The sequence below is a fragment of the Acinonyx jubatus genome, chromosome C1, assembly GCF_027475565.1.
Source record: "Acinonyx jubatus isolate Ajub_Pintada_27869175 chromosome C1, VMU_Ajub_asm_v1.0, whole genome shotgun sequence".
NCBI classification, from domain to species: domain Eukaryota; kingdom Metazoa; phylum Chordata; class Mammalia; order Carnivora; family Felidae; genus Acinonyx; species Acinonyx jubatus.
This window is the reverse complement of record NC_069381.1, coordinates 67,490,550-67,512,053: the sequence shown is the minus strand read 5'-3', so window position 1 is coordinate 67,512,053 and position 21,504 is coordinate 67,490,550. Positions and strand designations below refer to the sequence as shown.

Below are 21,504 nucleotides of genomic sequence, written 5' to 3'. Positions count from 1 at the left end.
AGAAAGAAAGAAAGAAAGAAAGAAAGAAAAAGAGGGAGAGAGGGGGAGGATGGGAGGGGAGGATGGAAGGAAAAGAAGGAAGACAGGAAGGGGGAGTGAGGAAGGGAGAGAAAGAGAAAGAGAGGAAAGGAGGAGAGGAAAGAAAGAAAGAAAGAAAGAAAGAAAGAAAGAAAGAAAGAAAAGAAAGAAAGAAATGCCATTGAATCTTCTCATTAAAATCCACAGCATCCTAAAGATAGAGGTACTTTTTATTTTTTTAAAGACTATCCTTGATTGCAGTATTGGTTTATGGTAATTGCATGGAGAATACCAGTTTGGGGAAGAATTAAGTTTGCGGCTTAAAGAACTCAGACCCTCACCCAACAGAACAAAATTATACAATATTAAAAAGTATAGAAGCTCCCTGTACAGAAGGAACACTAGAAAACTCATGAATTTAATGACACCAACAGTGCGGATCCAAGAAAAAGGTTGCCAGACACATTTGTTGTCTCCATTGTTGATAAGGATGGTTTTTCATCTCAGCACAAGGTAAGCATTGTTTCCACACCAAGGTTTGAAGCCTAGACTTTCAGCCCAAATTGATGGTGGCCACTGGTCCTTGGAACTTTGAATTCTGCCCATGCTGCAGAATGGTTGACCATTCTCCCGGAAAATCGCCTCTACTTGGGCTGAGCTGCTGCTGCCACCAGCTTTAAGACTCCACAGTGCTGACCTCCATCCTTCAGCACTTCAGGACTCAAAACCTCAAGGCAGGCCAGTGCCCATCACTCGAATACTCAGCTGCTGGGGAGTGTGGTCACACACTGGCAACCCCTCATTAATTTGCAACCTGGGTGACTAGAGAAATTAAGGGTCACTGTTCAGACCAACTTACTTCAGGGCAGAGGTACTTTTTTTTTTTTTTTTTGTAGAAAGGGGAACCAGGGTGCAAAGTGTGCTGAATGAGAACTCTTTGAGACTCAGTGATGAATCCATGTGTAAACGTCAGTTTGCTGTTGCACGTACGTCCCACTTCCCTTTGTGCCTGCACGCAAAGGCAGAGAATAGGCTATCTAAAATTTGTATTTTTCTAAGAAAAACAAAAATACCTCTGTGTTCATGCTGTGTCTAAACAAGCAGAGTAAATTGAGACATTTAAACTTGAGACAATTTAGGCTAAAGATACATTTGCTTGTAACATCAATATAATTGACTCAAAAGGTGTTTTTTTTTTTTTTTGACTTCCCTAAATACTGATCTCAATTCCACTTCTGTGTGGACAGAAGCTACAAATATATAGTAAAAATAAAAAGGCACTTGCAAATTTGGGACTTTAGTTCATGGGCAGACCTATTGTAACATCAATTTTTTTTATTATTGTCCTCAATCATTAATTCAGTTAATATTTATCAAATATTATCTACCACATTCTTAGCTCTGTGCTGTGCAGTGGAGCTCATAGTCTAGTGTAGAGACAGACATGTAAACAAGCAATTAATAAAATATGGTGTGGTATAATGGAAATAAGTCCTACAGGAATGATAAATTCTTCCTGTGTGCTCTGGGAAGGTGACATGTGGGAGATGACATTTCAGCTGTGTCTTAAAGATGAATAGTTGTCCACTGTCAGAGGGTGGGAAATACATCACAGGTAAGGGGAACAGTGAGTGCAAAGATAGAAGTCCACGGAAAAGGATAGTGTAGTGGCCTTATTACATAGAGTATGTGATAAATAGAAGATGATGTTGAACTAACTAATTGTAAATGCCTTTTTTAATTCACTCTAGGGAAATTAAATTCTATTTATGGGCATCAGGAAGTCATAGTTTTAAGCAGAAAATAATATAATTATATTTATTCTACTAGAAAGAATTCTGCATAAAGAATGGGTTGGCAGTGGTTGAGTCTGTAGGTAAGAGTGAATTACATGGTCGTTATTTTAGTCAAGGCATAAGGAAATGAATGAGGGGATTTACTTGGGAAGTGGAAGGGAAGATGAAAAAGATATAATCGAGAGATATTTAGGAGGTAGAAATGAAGGACTTGATGACTAATACAACTGATACAACTAATATGGGAGAGGAAGGTCAAGTTGAACAGTTGTCTCAATGGTGGTGCTCTTATGGAGAAAGGGTGTTAACAGTTCCTCCTCTTCAAATATTTCAGGAACTGTATTGAGTCATTTCCATATGTTAGTTTATTCAAATCTCCCAGTAACAATGGGACATAAACAATAGGGAGTTTTATCATTATTTTTTATGGAACTCAGGAAGGGTGAGACAGTTGTCTAGTATCACAACTGGAACACAGTCGCGTCAGGATTAGAATCGGAGTCTTATAAAAGCCAGTGTATTTTCCACACATTTCTGTAAGTGTAATAATTGTGTAAGTAGCATTAATGAAATTTCCCTGTGAAAACCCTGAAGTTAATTTTGAATCAAAGTAAATCACACATTTGACTAATGAGTGTTATGACAAATTTGAGCCTTTCATTTTGAGTGAAATCATTTCTTTTTTCTAAAACCGAACTATTTTATTTTATTTTTTTTAATTCTTAAAAATTTTTAGATTTTTTTTTTTGCTGCTAAACAACAACATACCTGAAAATAAGTTTAAACTCCTATTAACTGGTTTGTAGTAAAAAAAAAAAATTGACATCTCTTAGCTAAGTTTTGTTTTGTTTTTGTTTTTGTTTTTGCTGTAAAGGGATCTGCTATACAGATAAGGCCTAATGCATGGGTAGAATAATAGGTTTTCAAATAGCTAATCACTTGATTTCAACTCATGGGAGATTTGACTTTCAGTATTTCCATATTACTGATTCAAAAGAACTTAGGAAAATATATTATCAAATAAAAATATTTCTATAGTTAGCTGAGCAAAATTTTCTTTTTCCTAGCAAGCACAGTGGGCTTTTACTTGTTACATAATAGTTTATTAGATGGAAAAAAATAAGGTGTGCTTTTTCATGCAGTAGCCACTTAATTTTCCCTGATCATTTCTAGTTCTCAGTTAGGTTATCTCATTTTAAGTACGGAGGATGCTGTATTTTCCAGTATCTTCTTTTGCTTTTGTGGTGATTGGGAAGGTATTCCTTTGCATGAGCTACTCTCACGCACCTGGCCCGAAATCTGTGAAAGAGAATACGATGAAAAAAAAAAACGACATGGCCTCCAGCACTTTCTTCTTTCTTTCTTTTTTATTTTATTTTATTTTTTATTTTTCATATGAAACATTTTCCTGCCAGGATCTTCTATATACAGTTGGAGGATGCTTTTGATATGTAGATCAAGCAAAATGGTAAATACAGAGCCCTCTCTTTTCAAACATTCCCTTATTCTACAATGTGCCTGTAGTGTCACTGTCTTTGATTTCCATGAGGCTTGCCCTTGGGTTTGTATTGTAACTTGGTATCTTTCCATTGTCCCTTACCACAAAAAAAATTCCTTTTTAAGAAACTGAATTCAGAATGTAATCCATCAAGCTTTAGCTCCTCTTTCTCTTTCCTTCTGGAAGATTTAGTGACTAAGTCTTTGCTTTGATTTTCTTTCTCTGACTTTGAGGGGTCTCACTTTCTCTTCTAATTGCTACAATCTGGTAACTCCTTTTGCTTGGAGTAAACAAAAACAGAAACACTTGGTGAGGAGACAAACAGGCTCACAAGCTCACGTGCCTGACTAGCTGATGGATGGCAAGGTCTGGCTCTCAGGAAGAGATCTTTCCATGGCACCATGCAACGTCAGTTTCAGGATGGGCTCTCTGCCAGGCACAGTGGTAAGTGCTTTACATGGATTAGAATCCTCCAACCAACCTAGGGTAGGTAGGCCTTGTTCTCATCTCCATTGTTCCTTATTAAGGAACTGAATCTAAAGGAGATGAAATATCTTTCTCAAGGTCATTCAACTAGCAAGTGGTAGAACTGGTTGGTAAACCCAAGTTTTTCTCACTTCAGTGCCTGAATTTAAATGACTAATTTATGTATTTTTTCATCTGAAAGCCTCTTAATGCCACTGTAAAGGGGTTCTCTGAACTGGAGGAGTAGATTGTCATTATGTTATTTCTTGAGTTCTAATACTCCAGAGAGTATATTTTCTTGATGCCTGTGGACTTGTTAACAATCTTCTAAAAATAGGGAAAATGGAAAATTTGCCAAGGTCACCCATTAAAAGAAAAAGGAAAGCAGAAAAGAAAATACATAAATCTATATATTTTATTGCAATAAATGAAAAATTAAAACGTGAGCCAGGGGTTAAGCATTAATGTTGGCTCTGATTCTCTAGTGGCCTGTCTTATTTAGTTTCCTACAATAGTGAACAGTATACAGAAATGATCACTGGATGTGTTGTTTATTTATGTGTTAGTTTGAGTGGCACACTGTTTTGTAAACTACAATAGTATTTTGAATACAAATGGAGTATCTTGAAATAACAGCAATAGAAATCCTATGAGCTATGCATTATATATACATGATTTTATTTATTTATTTATTTATTTATTTATTAACTTATGAGAGGTAAATGCTCCCTGAATTTTTAAAAATAAAACAACGTTAAATTTTAAAATTTCCATATTAAAGACACAAAACATATTTTAAAATGTGATTTTATTTTATCCAAATTGTGTTCAAATGTTAAATTTTGACGTATTGCCAGGGCTCTAATACTTTATAATAATCATTTACCATAGGTTATTTCTTAAAAAGTCAGTATGATGATTTGGTGATCTTAATTAATTCATCCACAATTCACTCATCTACAATCATTGACAATCAGGAAGTTTCAATTCGAGCATTGTACAATATATGTTTATTATGAGAAAGCACTGGGGTTATGCTCTTTCGGAAAAATAACAACAAACATACACTTAAACAAATGTATTACACTTAAATGTAAATGAATTAAATACATTAAATAAAAAATAAGTAATGAATAATTATTTCTGTTTCCCAGGAGCTCACCTTCTAGTACCAAACGTATCTAGTTGCACTCCATAAAGATTATATAAAGGACTTATTCGTAAATGTGCATAATTCTGCTGCCAGAGTATAGGAGAGTGAGAGAGTTAATTCTGACTAGAGGAATACAGGTTTCCTGGAAGAGAAGGGATTTTCCTGGTCTTCCAAAATGGATAGGATTTTGAGAGGTAAGTATGACTCTGAAGACAAATATTGGTTACTTTAAGATCAAGTAGAATTCTTGTGTTTAAGCATGTTTTGTCTCATTGAACAACAAAACAGATAAATTTCTTGAAAAAGATAGGTATTTGTGTCTTGAAATGACATTTTAAATGGTGGATATCTTTTGTGTAAATGCCAGAAATAAGATATTTATTTTTTCTTTCTCATTATGTGAAATAAATAAGGGTAAAAGCTGGAAAATTATAAAAGTCACTTGATTAAATGAGGCAAGCAAATAAATGCTTTCTAAAGGTCTCAACTCAGTGTGCTCTTTCCCTGAGGCTAGTTGGAACTAATCCACAGTCACAATTGCTCCATCATATGGGTGGCCAGTCAATGTGGTGCCAGTAATAAAATGTGTAATCAACTTTCACATGTTTTTAGACATTCCCAAATCGCTTTGATCATGACTAACAAGAAAACTGCCATTTCAGTTAATAATCTATAAATTCTCAGGGGGAGGTTTGGTCCACTACCCCGCAGAATATTTCACATTTTATTTTAAAAATGCAGAATAACACAATCTAGAAATAGATTTATCCTTAAAACATTAGTCAATTTTCCATTACATAATCTTCGTTAATGTCAACATTTTAAATTGCCATTTCTCATAAGCCCAGGGACCTTGATGATTGAGATTAAGCTGCTTCTGAAAACATATGTGCTTTAGATCGCATTTCCTCTAAGTCAAACGAAAGCTATCTGTCTGTGATAGTTTCAAGCCTGCTTTCAGCAGTGCGACCTGTGACATCATTGCCCTACTTTGTATAATTGAATTTTGTTTAATCCGAGGAAATAGAGTTATTGTGGCAAAGAAGATACCAGAGTAAATTTCTCTAAGCCAAGTGCCTTTTTAAGCTGGTGAAGATGTTCTAAAATATGTATCAGCTCCATGTCACAGGTCCCAGTTAACATGAATAGTTAGAGGTGTACCAATCGCAGCATCCATCCAAGAAAGCAACATGTAAGAGCTTGTTGAAAGCAGAAGATGATTTAGAGAGGGAAATTTCAGAGATGACAGCTGTTTAAATCTAATCAAAATTTCTTTTCTGCACCAGGAGACGTTTAGTCTTCCACTGGCTCTAATATGTATCTTAGAAATCCGTAAGATTTTAGAAGGCTGTTGAAGCAACACTTGAGAGCCCAATTCAAGGATAAGACCTGGTGACATCACTGATACCGGATTCATACAGAGAAGGAATAGGTATGGAAGGCTGTTTGTCTGGGACACATCTGAAACAAGAATCTTAACAATGGTAAATCTAAAAGCTGGGTCTTCTAATCTCACGGTATCATGTGATTTTTCTTTCTTACACTCACTGTTAAAACTTCCCATCCCGAAGTAACAGCATGTTCACACACAAACACCCCCATAGACAACTGAAACCATTAATATTCGCATAGGCCTTGTGACTCAAAGTGTGGGCTCTAGACCCAGATCACCTGGGAGCTTGTAAGAAATGCAGAATCTGGAGCCCCACCCCAGATGGACTGACTCGAGATCTGCATTTTAACACGGTATCTGGATTATTCTCACGCACGTGAAGCCTGAGAAGCACTGACTTAAAAAGCAAGTTTTCGAAGTTGCACGGCCCTCTCATCCTTAAAACCCATGTATGTTCAATTTCAAACCACTACGTATTTCCCCATTATTTAAGGCAGTACAGTTTAGTGAGTGGTTAAGAACAAGTGTTTCCAGAAATTCCCTGTCCAAATGGCCTGAAGCCCACTTCCAGGGCCAATTTAGGCCTCTTCCCTGGGTCAGTCCTCCTAAGGGTGTAGCTGTCTGGAGTTGGGGCAGGCCAGAGATGGAGGCTGGACACATGCTGGGTAGGCCCCTGCCGTACAGAACGGAGCAGGGGGCGGGAAGGGAATAGGGTTGGTCCCAAGTTCAGGCTTCCATTTGTACCCTAGCCCAGGCCTTGCGTGTGTGTGTTAGCGAGTATGGTAATTATTAAAAATCTATCTGTGGCTGTAAGTTGACAATTTTGTGAAATAGAGAATCTAGTCTTGGAAAAAAAAATGCTTGCAATTTCTTCCACCCCTCCTTCTACTGCTGTGGTTGGCAGGATAACAGGTACCAGTCCTGATGCCATGCCCTTCTTTTTCATCTAGTTTCTCTGCTTCCATTCACACTATTTCTAGTGTGGCACTGCAGAGAGGGACGTTTCCTTAGAGACTCACACATACACTCGGGCTTCCAGGCTCTGTGCCAGAGGAGTCTGACAGTGACACAGAGGGCAGTGTACTTTCCTAGATATACAGGCACAGCTCTCACTGCCGTCAGTGGGAGTTCTATGGTCAGCTTGAGAGCCGAGTACAGTCTGGAATTAAAAATTTGTCCTCAAGGTAAGGCAGAAAAAGTGGCTGGTTACAGAAGAGCCATACTCCACAATTAAATAGCAAATGCCTCGAGATGGAGAGAAGAATACCTCTAAGGTCCAGAAGGAGAAGCAGGTGAAAGTAAGTTGAATTACAGCCAATCATCAAAGGAATTTTGAAAATTCCTTGAAAGAAATTATGTAGTAAACTACCTGTTTATTAAGAGGTCTTTAAAATTAAGGATTTCACCTACTTAGAAGATTCTAGAAAGAAAGATTCTGTGAACACTACACAATATCCTTATATGCTATTTTCTTTATCTGGCACCCTTAATTCCACCCCTCTTCCAGGTCTCGGTTTAAAAGGAAGCCTTCCTAGATTAGCTCAGGTGCCCTCTTGTAAGTGTGCTCAGAGCATCCTGCATTTCTTCTTCATAGCATCCATCCGGTCCAATTAAATATTTGGGTAATCATGTGGTTTATGTGCGTCTCTCCAAGTAGACTGTAAGCTTTCTGAAGACAAGGGCTGTGTCTGTATAATTATGTGCCTGAAACACACTGGCCACTCAATAAACACTTGTTCAATGAGTTTACATTTGGTAGCCTGAATATAAACTCCAAAAAGTTTATACTGAAACACATCTGCCAAAATTTACAGACACCTACTGGATCCTCACCCGGACCTATTTCCTGTTCAGACACGATTAAGGGGATTGTTTATCTGTTTTCCTAAACCACAGAAGACTCAAGTAGTAAAGTAGAAAGAAAAAGAAGGGAGGAGAACTAGGAAGGCATGAAAAAAGCCAACTGGACTGACAGCTTCACAGAGCTAGAGGACAGAACACTTACCCATAAAAGAACTAAAAGAACTAAAAGAACAGAACAACACCAACAAGAATATAACCACGTGGAGCCTCTATCAAGGGCAAGATATTGCAGAGGGTACCTTTGTAAAATTTCAGAATCCTACAATTACTGTTGATAATTAATGCATCTCCATTAAAAAGTACAGGGCAAGAGGCACCTGGATGGCTCAGTCGGTTAAGCATCTGACTTCAGCTTAGGTCATGATATCATGATTCTGAGTTCGAACCCGCATTGGGCTATCTGCTGTCAGCTCAGAGCCCAGAGCCCCCTTCAGAGCCTCTGCACCGCCCCCACCCCTCCCCCAACCTCTCAAAAATAAATAAACATTTTTTTTTAAATACAGGAAAATTTGTATTTCATATATGCCGCTTAAGAAGGCAGGAAAATAAATATTTTGGAAAGATTGTTACAAATCAATTATCTGAAAGCAAATTTGTAGAGGCACCTGGATAGCTCAGTCAGTTAAGCGTCTGATTCTTGATTTTGGCTCACGTCATGATCTCATGGTTCGTGGGTTTGAGCCTTGCATCAGGCTCTGCAATGACGGCACGGAGCCCGCTTGGGATTTCCTGTCTCCCTCTCTCTGCTCCTCCCCTGCTCATGCTCTCTCTCTCTCTCTCTCTCTCAAAATAAATAAACAAAAATGAAAAAAAAAAGTAAAAGCAAGTTTGTAACATACTGAATATATAGATAGTATCCATTATAATACATTTTAAACATTTATAAAGCACTTTTCTATATTTTGTCTCATTTGATTTTCATAAAATACAGGAGGGGGTAAACTGCAATTGTCAGAAAAATTTGCTTATGTGGAACATCATACTTCAGGGTAAGGCTGATGAGTCAGGTGCTACTATAATTTTCTCACCAAATACTATAAGGAGTATTTAGATGTAGATTTTTTTCAAAGAATTGTTCAAAAGAGATTTCATTATGGTTTCAAAAAGTTTTTAAAATCCAACTTTTTTTTCCCAATAATGATTTACTGAGAGTTAGACAGTATATTTAAATTAAGTCACCTAAATCTTACAACGGAGGTGCATAAATAATATAGACGAGATCTTATACATATGCAGTAGATGCAAATTTTATTATTTATAATATTTTTAAAGTAGATGTGTTCTGGACATTAACTTATTATTTTACATTCATTATGCCCCTGTATGTTGGCAGTGCTCTTTGTAGAATGCTGAATTTTACAGAAACCATACACACTCACACGCACTGTCCAAATCACACTTACTTTAAAGCATACTAGGAATGCAAAAATGCACTTTAAATTTCCAAATGTTGCCAGTACTCAGCATTGCGTTTAATTTTTTCCTTGAAATAAAGAATAATGGCAACCATGTAAAAAGTACAAAGTATGTCAGAGATGATAAGGAAAACTTGTTGACAGACAAAAGACAGTCCCAGGAAAGTTGTTCTGTCAATAGCAGCTGTTACATAGCAATATAAAACCGTCTTTATATAAAGTGTTCACTTTATGGTTCCTTCTACAGGAGATCAAAAATTAAATATATGCAGGAACATAATTAGAGAATTAATGGCCAAAGACAGTGCACAAAGGGAGAGATTTCCAGGAAAAAAATGGGTTATAAGCAGTTTTTTAATGACCCTGCTTTAAAAACAAACCTGAATTATAACAACAATTGTTCTCTTGTTGTGTAGGAAAGGTCATATTAAATAATTCCTCTCTGATTTTATGCACCCAACAGCATCCACCCAAGCAGGGACAGGTTTTGCCTCTTTGATTTGCTAGTGCAGCGATTATAGCACAACCCTTTCTTTTTATAGTTATACAGTTAATCAAGGACAAAAAATATCCAATCACTTATTTTTGCTGTTATACAGAAGCACGTAGGTATCTTTCATTTTGATTTCTGTGTGTGCACTGTTGTTACATACAACAGATATAGCTGCTTTCTAGCTCTTTCATTCTGGTCTTCAGACTTCTTTTTCGAAATCTCACCTAGTCAACATTTTGTTGTTGTTGTTGTTGTTGTTGTTGTTGTTGTCAAGGATACAGTACATACATGCTAAAAGCAAAGACTTGCTTTCTGCCACAATTAGAGGAGCGTTCAAATCCAATCCCTAGCATCAGGTCTGTTTAGCAAGATAGTGTAGGGTGGTTGACCAGAAGGCCAATAGTTAGAGACAATTCTCGTGGCTTAGTCTGAACCAAGAATGGGATTCCGAGCCTCTGGGATTAAGCATGGTGAAGCGTTCCATGAGCTTCCAAACATTCTCTCTGGTAACAAGTAGTGAACTGCTTGAACTCCAACTGGGTTGTCGTATGTTTTATTCATGGCCCATCATAGGAGCCGCCAAACAGATTATCATGTTTACATCAGGCCTCCTTGGAGAGGGAAATTCTTTAATAGTTGAACTAGCAGGGTCAGTCAGTACAGAGATGCCTGTGGGCGACCAAATAATAAATAAATAAATAAAATAAGAGAAGAAGAAATGAAATCAAACGTTGAGAGTTTAACGATGTCCTTCAGCAGTCACCAATCGATACGCTTTTTATCTCTTGCTGAAAAGGTTATATTAAGGTTCTGTCGTTTTAGTAGTTTTGCTCATTTGCTTATTTAGTTATTTGCTTACTTATTACAGGAGTGAGGAGATGCAGGGGGCATGGAAAAGTGCAGAGTCCACAGAAACCCCTTCATTGGAGTGGACAGACCATTACCATGTCTATTTATGGTGTTGCATCTTTTTTAGCAATTCGGCCTTTTTCAGTAAGATAAGTGCCAAGTGGAGCTGTCCTATTGTTTCTGCTGGAAGTAAATGCACTTTAGCAGATGTTGTGACATGAAGTAGCATTTCCTTTTCTTGAGAGTCTGATTTCAAAATTGACTTACAAAGACACATTACATTTTGGCAGGGCAGTAGCTTTCCTAGGTTGTGCTTGCTTCTTGGTTTAGGGATTTCCTACAACCTTGCCGTATTTAGCCCGGCCATTCAGCTTTAGGCAGGAAACTTGTTTTCTGACTAGAAAAAACCCATGAGCTAACAGGTGAGGTCATTATTCACGGGAATTCTTTCCTTTTAGTTCGGCTGACTTTATGATGTGTCATAACGAGAGTTACACTGAGCGCTCAGAGTATCACAGGGTATCCTGGCGGGGGTTCTTGACGTAAACTAGAACCTCTGTGGGTTCATAAGGCAATTAGTCAGTCGTGGTATCCTAGAAATGGAAGGCACTTTAAATATCTCCATGTAGAGGAATACCTGTACGGTTGTTAATATCGGGGGTTTCTAGATATGATATCTCATTCGGAGGTTTACAATTTATAACATCCGGAAGTTCCTGTACAGAGACAATATATTTACTTAACATGTTTTTCAAAAGGAATATCAGCCTCCATTTCATAGACTGAGACTCATGGGGATGGAAGACGACCCAGTACCAACTCTGGCTACTTGTTTTGGTGACAAACATATTTGTATAAAAAATGACGTTTTAAATTTGGAGTTGGGATTAGTAATGCCTTCATGAGAATTTATTGCCTACATTACTGAATAAGAAATGAAGGGCATCTCAGCTTGGATATTAATTTACTTAAAGAGAATGGTCAAAAAGGATCAAATGTTTTATAATATGCCTAGAAAGCACGTAAGACATACATTTCTAAAGGAAAATGCTACTTAAATATTAAGATAATTTCTCTGTGATTTCCAGATGCTTATCCCTATAATGCACCTTTGAATGTCCTCTATCTGGAATGGTCTTCATGAACTATGTTTACTTGGCTAACTCTAGTAATTCTTAAAGATTCAGTTTACTCATCTATCTCTGAAGATTTATTTTACAATTTCACACAATGTTCATTATGAATCACTTTCTTCTCTGTGTCATCACTGTGCCTTGATCAGCTCTTTCTTATTGTCTGAGCCACACAGTATTTATCTTAATTATTTATTGACATTCCTCCCCTCTCTGACTGTGATATCCTTATGGGAGGGACAATGTCAGGTTCATTTTTTATTGTATTTTCACATCAACTTCAGTACCTGGCACAACATAGTGACTCAATAAATACATATAAAATAAATGAGTATGGCCTGAACACCACATATATCAAATCAGTTTCAGACTAAAGTTCTACCCAGATAAATATAATAAACAAATTAAATGAGATGAGGCAAAGATAAAATATTTATGAATACCTTAGGACTATAGAGGGACAGAGAGAAGGAAATGATAAGTTGATACTCCCATTCATAGACTAGAATAAAAGTAGTTTCTTAAATTGTCTCAATTATTTGTGCCCTCAGAAAGCTTGTCAGAGTCTGGAGGCTTAGTGTATGTTCTTTTTCAATCATTCTCTAGTAAGCGAGGCAATCACTGAGAAATTTCTTGAATCTATGCCTGGTTAGGGAAGCTCTTGAGAATTGAAAGAATTTGATTCACAAAAAGGTTTGGTACCATTCACAGAATGCATATTCTAATCACTACATGCTGGGTTTTTTTGTTTTTCCTTTTTTTTAAGGCACTGATTATTTCAGAAGGAAGCACATCAACATGACTATAGTGAAACCGGAGGGGAATTATAGGTTTTTCTGCTTGAAAATTTGTTATTGCTTTTATGAAAGGAATTCACATAGACATGCAGATCTTAATATATCCTTGAATTATGAGAAGATAAGCAAATATTTTTATTTTAAATCCAGGATATAGTTTACCTTATGGTATTATATATGTTAGAAATCTGAGATAACTGTGAAGATGTGAAGAATACTTTCATTTGTTCACTTGATAAACATTTCTTTGAGTATTAGTTATAAGGCATTATGTTGAGCCCTGGAAAGATTTCCTAGATATGGATAATTTAGAAGTACAAATTAAAAACAGAATGGTAAGTAAAAAGAAAAAAAAATCCTTTTTATATTTTCCTCTGACAATTGAGATATTTTATAATTTGCAGTCATGCTTTAGGGTAGCAGGATATACAGTTCACCAATGACTCTTCTAGCTGTGTGAACATATGATTACCCAAAATCAAAACCATATTAATATTTAAGTTTAAATATTTTATTTTCAACTTTTATCTACCAAATTTATTTGCCATACTTGAAAAAAATCTATAAATCAGTTATAGGAAGTACGATGAGAATAAAGAACCAATTCTTAAAGAACATATTCTCTTCTGTTTTCACATTTCTAAACTTGACTTTAACAATTAATATGGCTAGCAAATGTCTGGACCCTACAAATGGAACATTTAACAGCAAGACCAAATGGCCAAATGCTCACCACCTGCCCATGCCCTCTTGCAATCAATCAGGCCTAACTTAACAAAACAACCAAAATACAGTGATTAACTAAAAGAATTAGACCAGTGTACTCCTACCAAATGACTTGGAGGTGATTTTGCCCCCAGTATTTGGAGAACATTTGAGCAGACTGCATTCCTTCTTTTTCCTCCTCTATTCTGTCACGATGACACTTATCTGGGAGGTATTCAAGATTATGTACAGATGATGAGAAGACATACAGTGGGCAGTAAGAGTGAGTTAAGGAGGCACAATCCTGTTATTTTCAAACCACTTTACCAGAATATGGTGAATAACTAGGGTGATCATATAATTTATTATTGAAACTTGGTGCTTTTCAAGTGAAAGGGGTGCTATTTTTAATTATGACAGACAATTGGTGTAAATTGGGACCATCCCAGGCAAAGTGGGATGTATGACCAGACTATGAATAATTAGCCATAACTAGACAATGTAAAATTAGTTAAGACAAATTGGCGAAGTTAGCTGTAGATAGTCTGTGTAAGGTAAGGCTTTTCTCTTTCTTTCTTTCTTTTTTTTTTTTTTTTGAAAGCATGAGGGAGTATGGGGGAGAAGCAGAGAAGGAAGGAGAGAGAGAATCCCAAGCAGGCTTCATGCTGTCAGTGCAGAGCCCAATGCAGGGCTCGATCTCACAAACCATGAGATCATTACGTGAGCTGAAATCAAGAGCTGGAGGCTTCACCGACTGAGCCATCCTTGTGCCCCTAAGTAAGGCTTTTTAAAGTTTGGTCCACAGGATTCTTGATCTTGGCTCAGGTCATGATCTCGTGGTTCGTGGGGTTGAGCCCCGCATGCAGCCCTGTGCTCACAGCGCAGAACCTGCTTGGGATTCTCTGTGTGTGTGTGTGTGTCTCTCTCTCAAAATAAACAAATAAAACATTTAAAGTTTGGACCACATAATTGGTTAGCTAGTCTTTGAAATTCATGTCACTGACTTAAAACATCTTTCTGCTCTGTATCTTCTCTGGTTTATTTTTATTTATTTTTTTAAAAATCTTTTTTTAATGTTTATTTATTTCTGAGACAGAGCACGAGTGGGGGAGGGGCCGAGAGAGAGAGGGAAACACAGAATCAGAAGCAGGCTCCAGGCTCTGAGCTGTCAGCACAGAGCCCAACTCGGGGCTCAAACTCACAAACTGTGAGATCATGGCCTGAGCCGAAGTCGGTTGCTCAACCGACTGAGCCACCCAGGTGCCCCGTTCTCTGGTTTAAATGACATGTATTTACATACTTTTATCCAAGGACTAGTTTGGGATTTTCACTTTTATTTTTCTAAAAACTTTCATCATCGAAAACTCTTATAGTAATACAATTTCCTGGTCAACCAAAAACTCGTAATGATTAATAAGCAAGATGTATAAAGCTTGAAGCCAAAAGAAGACACTATTTGACTGGGAGTCAAGGAACCTGGAATATTGTTTTGACTCTGAAACTAGTACCAAGTAGAACTTACCCTCACTCTGCCTTAATTTTCTCACTGCTACAAAGGTGATAGCATTACTTATTAATTTCCTAGGGAGGGCTTATGGAAATTACTTCAAACACCTCAAAGGTTTCAGTTTAAATACTTTATTTTCCAAGACCTTTGTAACAATAAAGAAGGCAAAAGAGGAGTATAGAGTTAGAATACAGAATTAAATGTGGTGTTTAAGACAGTACAGAGAAATATATTTGAATAAAGTGGAAGAAAAGTGGCTCTTTCTGACTGGAAAACTTTCAGCCCTTGATGATTTGGTAACACTTTCAGAAAGCCTTCCCAGAATCCTGTAACTTCCCCCTGAACTCCCTTCTGATGCTTAATGTTATTGTTTATTTGTGTTCCCAGCTAGACTGTATGTCTTGCAAGACCCAACTTGTTTTATCCATCATTAAATAACAGTGTGTGAAATGGATACTCAATAACATTTTTTAACCAAATGTGTTAATGTTGATGACAAACAGACAGAATAAGACATCTCTGTTTGAATATTAATACTCTCTTTTAGGTTTCCGCCAGGTTCTCTTTTCCTTTGAATTTTATATTCAACTTTTTTCAAAGATCCCCTTTCCACTAAACCTCGAAAAGGAAGCCTATAAAACCTACTAAAAGTTCTATAAAGTTTCACCATAAGGTACCTCTCCACTGCGACACAGGAAGAGCTGGTTTTGAAATTGGATGTGAATATGGCTTGGTGCAAATTATCTATTTGCTTTCGGAGGTGTTAGCTCAGTTGGTGAGAGGACAGCACTAATAAGGTAAGGTTGCAGGTTTTATTAGCTTTAGACAGAAAAAAACTGCCCCCGAGTCACAGATTGTACCTCCAAGCTCAGTGGGTTCTTCTGGGTCACAAAGAGAGTGCAGATTACTCAGTACAACCTATTAACAGTTCTGAAAACAAGCAGCTGATGGCAGATCTTATATACAAAAGATAGCACATTCTTACTTTGCAGAGTGCTAAAAAACATTGACTCCATCAAACAAGTGTCAATTTAAGAAGTGTCCTTTTATCATCTGTACCCCTTTAGACCGCAATACTAAAATGGGCATACTTGGTGAAGGAATCTTTAAACCCAAATTCTGAGAATTCTTCCAATTCATGATTGGGCTCTCTGCTTGGGTGGAAGAAAATATGGCCATGTGATATTGGTAAAAGCTTGTCAAAATGGTAAAAATCAATCTGAAAATCATTTGTGGTGATCGCATTAGGCATTTGTGGGGTGACAGATTCTGCAAATATTTGTATATTGAAATAATGGTCTTCTTTGCAAAAATGTGCTTTCCCACCCACAAAAGCACATTTTCATTGTATGTAGAGCTCTGTTTTTCTAATAAACATTGATTCATGGCTCACTACCTAAATGAATGCCAGAAAAAGGAAGTAACTTTGAATTTTTTTTGTGATACATTCTGTTAAATTCAGTTGCAGGAACTCCTATTCAAGAGTGGTAAACCAGTTAGATGCTCTTAAAGGAAATGTGATGAAGAACGTAACAGTGACATGTAACAACCATCTATCAGTCATTCAGCAATAAGAAATTATACCCATTAAGACCTGTTCCGGGGCGCCTGGGTGGCGCAGTCAGTTAAGCGTCCGACTTCAGCCAGGTCATGATCTCGCGGTCCGTGAGTTGGGCTGATGGGTCGGAGCCTGGAGCCTGTTTCCGATTCTGTGTCTCCCTCTCTCTCTGCCCCTCCCCCGTTCATGCTCTGTCTCTCTCTGTCCCAAAAATAAATAAACGTTGAAAAAAAATTTTTTTTAAATAAAAAAAGACCTGTTCCACATACGGCAATGTTCTAGGGTCATAGATGCTGCCCATTCTGTGGTCAATCCACTTTTTAATATCTATGTTGGGTTTTTTGTTTTTTGTTTTAGATGTGTATATATACCTACATATATATGTTTGTATGTATATATATATGTTTATATGTGTGTGTGTGTGTGTGTGTGTGTATATATATTTTTTTTAAGAGAGAATGCGAGCGAGATAGGGGCAGAAAGAGAGGGAGACAGAAGATCCAAAGTGGGCTTCTTGCAGACAGCAGCAAGCCTGATGTGGGGCTCCAACTCACCAACCAGGAGATCACGACCTGAGCTGGAGTCAAAGTTGGACACTCAACTGACTGAGCCACTCAGGTGCCCCTGTAGTCAATCCATATTCATTCATTCATTCATTCATTCATTCATTCGTTCATTCGTTCATTTAATGTTTATTTGTTTTTGAGAGAGAGAGACAGAGTGTGAGTGGGGGAGGGGCAGAGAGAGAGGGAGACACAAAATCCAAAGCAGGCTCCAGGTCCTGCACTGTCAGCACAGAACCCAATGCGGGGCTGGAACTCATGTGAGATCATGACCTGAACCAAAGTCGGACACTTAACCGACTGACCCACCCAGATGCCCTGGTCAATCCATTTTTAAAATGAGTATGTTCTCGAGGAGAGTTGATGAAAGGAACCAATTGTTTTGACTGGGTTCTCAGGTAGGAAGAGAATCCAGATTTTGGAAGTGAAAGACCTAGACAGGAAAAAAACTTTATACTAAACTCTTCTACAAGATAGTTCCCTTCTGGTTCAGGGTTTACTTCTTTCATTCCCATTGCATGTACTTTTGGGGAAACAAATATCCATCATTGTCTTCTCAAAATTGTAACCAATAACCATTCAATAAAGCAAATTTCATATTAGAAGCAAGCATTTAAAAATAGATAATGTGTAACTAATGTAACATTGTGTGTCAACTATACTTGGAAAACCCAACCAACATTTACATACACAAATAAATAATGATACAATTAAACATTAATGTACTATATAATATGTGTTAAAACTATATGGCAGTGAACCTATCAAGAACATTCTCCTAGGTACAGATAAGCCTGTTGACTTGCCATTCTTTCTATGTTTACACTTTACAAGTAAAAATATCTCATCCTCCTAACAGTGAAATAAAGACACACATGCATGAAGTATGCACACACACACACACACACACACACACACACGTTTTTCTCACAATTAACTGCTCTTCCCTGGCAAGAGAATTGAGATTTGGGTACCTAGGGGCTTAGTAGGAAGAGAGCAGGACTGCTTCTTTTCTTAGGATATTTTAACCATGAGGGAATTCTTTTAGCAGACCAGATTTACCAGATCTCAAGTTGTGTTGTAAAACAGAAGTTGCTGTATCACTGGTTCATACCACAGTCTTGAAGAGCGGCTTTCCCTGATAGAAACTACGTGGCTCTCTGAACATTTTAAAATTACACAGGGTACATGGCAGAATGTATCAGAAATGCTGCTCTTCAGGACCTGTTGCTGAGGAAGGTTCAGAGATGAAGAAACCTGTGCTTTCCCAGAAAATGTTGTGGTGGATAGTACAGTGAAATAACATTAGCCAATTTTGGCCAAAAGCCAGGCATCTGGCATACAGAATCTAATCCTAGAAACAGTATTTAGAGGTACAGTTATGGTTGTTGTAAAGGTGAGATTCAGGAACATCCACTCTCTTGCCAAGAGCCCAGAGCTAGTTAGAGATAGACAGGGATTGGAATCTTGGTCCATTCAAACTCAGAAAGTGAGCCAGACAGGTCTTGGTTTGAAATCTCCTGCTACCACTCACTAGCTGTGTAAACTTGGGCAGATTTCTTAACTTTATTGAGGCTAGTCTCCATTTGCACATCTTTAAAATGGAGAGAAGGCCTACATTGCAGGACTGTCCAAAGGTTAAATATTTGACACAGACAGTGCTAAAGGGCTAAGCATAGAGTGTCTTCCCTCTGTGGACCTGCCTTGAATAAGCAGTCGGTCAAGGCCCTGAGCTACTTGCTGCTGGAGACACGTTATCCATAAGACTCTCTTCTCCCACAAAGTGTTGGAGATGTGGTGAGAGAGCGAAGACAATAACATATTATAGGATGTGTTTAGACATTTACCCCAATATGTGAAACAGATAAAAAGAGGACACTCTGTTTTGAAAGGGTGTGGGTGTGTGTAAGGACACACACATCCTCCCACTCAGTCTTTCCCAGCTGCCTTCGGCAGTCCTGGACCATCCTCCTCTGAACCTCCTTTGAACCCTGGGGGGAGGATGATCTCTGGGGGACTTTCAAACACAAAATCCCGGCTTCTATTGTAGGTACACAAATATCTGTAACAAAAGGCATGAATATGATAACAACCATAGCATCTATGTCCATTCAGCCAGAGACTGAGATCACACAGTTGCTCATTTCATGGAAAAGTGCAGAAGAGGGTCAATGATGGTATCAGAGAGAAGGTGGCTTTCACAGGAATGGGTAGGATTTTAAGAGGCTGAGATCACCATTGAAGAGGAAGGAGAGGAATGAAATGCATTTTAATAGAAACATATCCGGAAGAAAGGCAAACCGTGAAAAGAAAGAAAAAGAAAAGAAAAAGTACAAAGCATCTTTGAGGCATGGAGTAAGCTGACTCAACTGGAACTTTGAGTACAAATGTGTAGGAAGTGGAAGAGATGGGTCTGGAAACCGGAGGCAATAAAACATCGTGTTAAGACATGGGTCTTGAAGCCAGACAGGTGTGGGCTTGAGTTCCTGTTCTGACAGTCAGTAGTTGTGTGAGGAGGAACAATCGACTTAACCTCTGTGAGCTTTAGTGTCCTCTTCTGGAAAATGGAGACACTAATATTAATCATCACATTAATGGTAATAGTAAATGGACACAGTAACATTTATTGAGCAGTTACTCTGTACTAGGCATGGGTCTAAGCATTTTAAAGGTGTTCAGCACAGTCTTCAGGACAATGCTCTGAGGTAGCTACAATCATTGCCACATTTTGCAGGTGAGGAGACTGAGGCAAGAGAGGTTAACAAACTTGTCTAACAAGTCACTTGTCACGCAGTTGATAAGATGGGGATTGGAATCCAGGCATTCTGGTTCTGGAATCCCCCTCATTATTAGAATTTCAGCCATCTACCTTGGAGAGTACAGCAAGAATTAAACGAAATAATACCTACAATAGGCCCAATGACAGGGCTCAGGACATGCTACTCCAAAATTGAATATATTAAGCTGAACGAGTTTGAGAAAATGGCAGAAGCAGGAAGATCAGAGTCTTCCTTCTCTCCCCTTTTCTCCTGAAACAGGCCAGAAAACCCTCATGTGAGAGGGACCCTCCCTTTGCCCAGAGGAAAGGTGCATCCTTATCTCATAAGACAAAGAGATGCCAAGAAGCACCTTCCAATTAGGCCTTGCTAAGTTTCCCCCAGTTTATTACACTTACTTCATTCTCCTTAAACTATCATATTTGTACAAGACTGCCAACTATTTATCAAACCTAGCATAAATGTATTCAGGTCTGTTTCTTTGGGTCTTTAGTTCCTTATGAAGGCTCCCATGTCATGTAAAACTTAAATTAAATAAATGGTTAGTCTGTCTCTGTCAGTTTAATATTCAGACCCAGCCAGAGACCCTAAAAGGGTTGAGGAGGACTTTTCGTCCTCTACACTAGTGAAGTATCAGACACAGGGTAAGGGTTCAATTGAATAACTCTTAGCATAAGAAAAGGAGAGAGAGAGCTTGAAGCCAAGGCATATGAAGGCCCTTGAATATCATATTTAGGGATTGTTTTGACATTTTCCAGTGGACAATTTATTTTATTTTTTTTTATTTTAGAGAAAGTGGTGGAAATATATGAGAGAGAGAGAGAGACAAAGAGAGAGAGAGACTCTTAAGCAGGCTCTGAAGTGGGACTTGATCTAACGACCATGAGATCATGACCTGAGCCCAAATCAAGAATTGGATGCTTAATGAACTGAGCCACCTAGGTGCCCCTCCAGTTGACAATTTTTAATTATATATGGAGTTGCAACAGGTTTGTGATGTGATCAAAAACATGATTCAGAAAAACTAATCTTTTAGAATATATTAGCTTAAAATGAGAGAGAATGAATATAGACCAATTAGGCATTTATTACAATAGTCATTAAGTGGGCCTGGAAAAGGGTGGCGGCAGTGGAGCTGGAAGGAGGAAACACAGTCGTAAAAGCTATTGCAGCGACTGAGATGGAAAGCGCAGCGAACAAAAGATGACTCATGGTTTCCAGGCTGGGTGATGGGGAGGATGCAACTGACTTCATCAGTAGAAACAGATCACAAGGAGAAATTGGACCTTGAAGAAGAAAATGATGGTTGCTTTCTTTTTTTTTTTTTGACAGATTGAGTTTGTGATAACAAATCATTTAGGTGGAGACACACGATAGGCAATCAGCTTTGCAGGAACTCAGCTCCATGTAACAAACATACAACAGTATCTAAACTTTTTTTCTCAGAACATCCTTTTTTGATTAAATATTTTGAGCACATACTCATTTACATACATGTATATAAACATACATATATGTATA

The 21,504-nt window shown here is 37.8% G+C and overlaps 1 protein-coding gene and 1 long non-coding RNA gene across 14 annotated transcripts in view; one reads left to right on the top strand and one right to left on the bottom strand.

Annotated features, from left to right (window-relative positions):
- ADGRL2 (adhesion G protein-coupled receptor L2) overlaps positions 1-21,504 on the bottom strand; it is a 619,307-nt gene that overhangs the window by 289,092 nt on the left and 308,711 nt on the right. The window lies entirely within an intron of this gene.
- LOC113599291 (uncharacterized) lies at positions 57-14,167 on the top strand. Its single transcript, XR_003420098.2, has 3 exons — positions 57-3,756; positions 4,932-5,124; positions 6,217-14,167. It is a non-coding gene; the product is annotated as an uncharacterized LOC113599291 (long non-coding RNA).